The sequence below is a fragment of the Hipposideros armiger genome, unplaced genomic scaffold (assembly GCF_001890085.2).
Source record: "Hipposideros armiger isolate ML-2016 unplaced genomic scaffold, ASM189008v1 scaffold_2204, whole genome shotgun sequence".
Classification (NCBI taxonomy): Eukaryota; Metazoa; Chordata; class Mammalia; order Chiroptera; family Hipposideridae; genus Hipposideros; species Hipposideros armiger.
Window position 1 is genome coordinate 7,102 of NW_017733551.1, and position 4,440 is coordinate 11,541.

The following is a 4,440-nucleotide window of genomic DNA, read 5'->3' on the forward strand; positions in this document are numbered from 1 at the left end:
GTATTCCTACCTATGCTTTCAGTAATTTGTTTGGCCTTTTACAAGGACCTTCACAGCTTGACAGTCCTCATAAATTAACCCCTCAAGCTCATCAGGAATTATAATTTGTTGAGCAAAAAATACAAGAAGGTCAAATACAACGTGTGGATCCCTCTCAACCTTTACAGATTTTCATTTTCTCTACGCCACATTTGCCTAAAGCGAATATTGTACATCAAGATGAATTGGTTGAGTGGTTTTTCTACCTAACAATTTTGTTAAATCTCTTCCTACCTATGTGGAATTAATTTCTGAACTCATATCAAGAGCTTGGACCAGAGTCCTACATCTTAGTGGAAAAGAGCTTAATCAAATTGTAGTTCCTTTTAAGAAACAACAAATATCTCATTTAAATACTCATGCTGAGTCTTGGCAAATTGCCATCAGTGACTTTTATGGAATTATTGACAGTCATTATCCTAAAAACAAATTGTTTCAGTTTCTGCAAAGAACTAATTGGATTGTACCAAAAAAACATAGGCAGACGCCTATTTCTCAGGGTCTGACAGTTTTCACCGATGGATCTAGCAATGGCAAGGCAGCAATTGTCAGCGAGAAGCATCATCAGCTTATACACACAAATTGCACTTCGGTTCAACGGGCTGAGTTAGTAGCAGTGTTAACTGCTTCGCAAATATTTTCTGACCCTCTGAGTATTGTTTCTGATTTGGCTTATGTAATTCACACAGTACAGAGCATTGAGGTGGTGTCTCTATCTTACAATTCAAATCTGTCTCTTCAAATTTGATTTAATCAACTCCAGCAGGTCATGAGAAACCACCAGTACCCCTTCTTTATCTTACATTCTTTATCTTACATTCGTGCATATGCCACCCTGCTGGGTCTGATGACACAAGGCAATTCAATTGCTGATTTATTATTAGGGAGTGTCCAAGTTGCTGAGGCAATGCATTTTCATTCTTTAACTCATACCAATGCGGGTGGTCTGTGTTCACGATTCTCTATCACAAACAAACAGGCCCGTCATATAATACAGACATGTCCTATCTGTCAGATCCTAACGCACCTCAGGAATGCCCTGAAGGCTTAAATCCTCAAGGTCTCGTTCCTAATGATATCTGGCAAATGGACGTTACTCACGTCCCCTCCCTTGGAAAATCCTCATTTGTACATGTTACAATTGATGCTGCCTCTGGCTTTCTTGTGGTTATAGCTCAGACTGGCGAGGCAACAGCCCACTCTTGCCATCATTTATTAACCTGTTTTATATTATGGGCCTCCCTAAGAACATTAAAACAGACAATGGACCTGCTTACACCAGTTCTAACTTTGCAAGTTTTTGCGCCACTTGGCGTATTACTCATACCACAGGCGTCGCTTACAACCCACAGGGTCAAACCATTGTGGAACTTACTAATTCAACCTTAAAGAAACAGTTGCAAAAACAGAAAGGGGAAACATAAGAGAACCCCCACAGGTACAATTAGCAAACGCTATGTTTACTTTAAATTTTTAAAATTTATCTGGTTCAAGCACGGAACCACATCTTGGGCGGACTGCAGCGGAAAGGCATTTTCATAATAGCCCGAGGTCACTGGAAAATGTGCCCATTTGGTGGAAAGACATTCAGACTAATCAATGGCATTTAGGAACGTTATTGACATGGGGACGAGGCTTTACTTGTATGTCTCCAGGTCCAGAAGAACATCCTTTGTGGATACCTGGCTGGTGTGTCAAACCATATCATGAGTGAAACACCAAGGAAAAGGAAGCCGATATGGCCAAAGATCACAAGATGTGATTGGCCCCCCAAATGGCCCAGATTGGAGATGAGGATTATTGGCTCCCCGTCCAAGCCTCTAGGGTGTGGGAAGGTTCCCCAACTGTTCGTATTGTTTTACAACTCCTTCATAAGATTTTGCATAGAACTAAAAGATTTATTGGCCTTTTAATAGCAGCCATTATGGGAATAATAGCTATAACTACTGTTGCTGCTGTCTCCAGAGTAGCTCTTCACCAGACGGTGCAGACTCCTCAGTTTGTACAGCAATGGCATGAAAATGCAAGCAAAACTTGGAATCAGCAGATAAGAATCGATCAAGAAATCAACGTAAGATTAGCTGATTTAGAAACAACTGTTGTTTCTCTTGAAGACCAGTTAGAAAGTGTCCGTACCATAATTACCTTAAAATGTGATTGGAATGTTTCCACTTACTGTGTAACTCCTTTTTCTTACAATCAGACACGTGCCCCGTGGTCGGAGGTAGGAGCTCATCCCTTGGGACACATGCCAAGTCTTACTGTGGATATCCTACAAGAAGTGGATAAAATGTCTTTTACTAATCTCCAGCTCCTCCCAGGAGAGGACGCCCTTTCATGGCCATGGAAGGGCTTTCTACTATAAATCCCCTTACTTGGGTAAAAAGTCTAAATGGAGGATTTGCTGGTGTTCTTATACTTTTATTGATTATTCTAGTATTGTTCTGTTTAGTCCTCAGATGTGGACAATAAGCCCTCTGGCAGGCAATAGATGAAGAAACTGCAAAGTCCGTGTTTCTTCTTCTACAAAAACAGAAAGGGGGAGATGTTGCCTTACAGCTTCATCCTCGAACGCCCCCCCTCCCCCACCAACCCCTGACCTAACGAGGTCACGAGGAAGTGTCTCAGAACGCTGAGACCCGGTGGTGGAATGGTGCCGGTTACCTTCCTTACTTCAAGGCCATGGCAACAGCTGCACCATCCTGGGGGTTGTGTGTGTGGGAGTATGAAGGCACAGCAGGTGTTGGAATACAATGGGGCTGGTTGATGGAAATTAGCCATAAGGCACTTATCACACAGACTTTAGAAAAAACAAGTCTCACTCCTTTGAAGTTTCTCAATAAAAGCCACGCGTTGGCCCTATTCGGGGCTCAGTTCCAGAGAGAGAACTGCAGTCCCCTGGCCTCGCCTTAACTCTATCCTTGTCTCTTCTGTTTCTTTATCTCTGAGCCACCCATCTGACTCCCCACTGCCCATGCTGCATAGAAGCGGCTCCCAATGACTTCTTTCTTTACCCGAAGATAAAGGAAATATTGAAAGAAAGTTTTGATGACATTCAGGACTTCAAGTGTAGTATGACGACAGCTCTGATGGCCATTCCAGAAAAAGAGTTCCAAAATTGCTTTGAAAGGTAGACTAGGCACTGGAGTCCACACATAGATTCCCAAGGGGAGTACTTCGAAGATGACCATAGTGATATTTGGCAATGAGGTGTGTAGCACTTTTTCTAGTATGAGTTCACAAGCTTTATTGCAATATTATTATATTATATTATATTATATTATAAATTATATCATATTATTATAATCACAGATTCTCCATTCATCTGCAAATGACCATTTAAGGTGTCCCTAGTGTTGGGAGCCATGAGAGCTGCTGAGAGCTGCTGAGATCTGCATGCTACTTGCTGCAGCCTTAAGAGCTGCTTGCTACTAGATACTTTCTGCAGCCTAAGCAAATGCCTGTGCAGATCCTGATAGTTTGGTAAGAACAGCAAGTTCTTGAGAACAAGGAACCAGGCGTAGTGACAGCCTTGAGAATGAATACTTAGTATAACTGCTTAGCTAGCAGGAGATGTTGCTTATCTAACAGGGACAGGACAGGGACAGAGGGTGATATTGTTAATTATATGTAATTGTATGATGTAATGCTTTGTACGCATGTAGTGCCTCCCTTAAATATGCTGTGTGAAATAAACTCGGTGCTTCAGTATTAAGCACTGGAGTCCTCCTGGTAATTCTCTCTTCTGTCTCTTTTTTCAGCCTAGCGCCCCCTTCAGGACTGTTTGATCTTATCGGCTGGCTTCGATACCCTAGATCTTGGCTATTGTGAATAGCTCTGCAATGAACATAGGAGTGATAATACCTCTTGTAGATCTTGATTTCTGTCCTTTTGGGTAAATACCAAGCAGTGGGGTTGCTGAATAATAAAGTAGTTCTATTTTTCATTTTCTAAGGAACGTAATACTGTTTTCCATAGTGACTAACACATTCTTTATTTATAGCAACACTGTGCACAGTTCCAATTTCTCCACATCCTTACCAACACTTGTTTTTGAGTTTTTTGTATGTTTATTTTGTTTTTTATTTTGGTTTTTTTTCATCATTTTTTTAAGATTTTTTTAAATTGGGGAATTGGGGGGATGGGAACAGTGCTGGGGGAATTGGGGGAAGGGGAACAGACAACTTGCTGTCATCTTGTTCTTCAGTCTAGTTGTGGAGGACGTTGCTTCACTGGTCCAAGTTGGCACCATCATTGCGCTCTTCCCAAGCGAGGCAGATCAGTCGCCGGCTTCTGGACAGCTGCTCACTACAGTTGCTGGCCGCTCTGCTGGCTCCTGGCTACATACGGTAGCCCATGGCAACCCACTGCAGCAGGGGCTGCAGCCTACGCCGTCGCCGG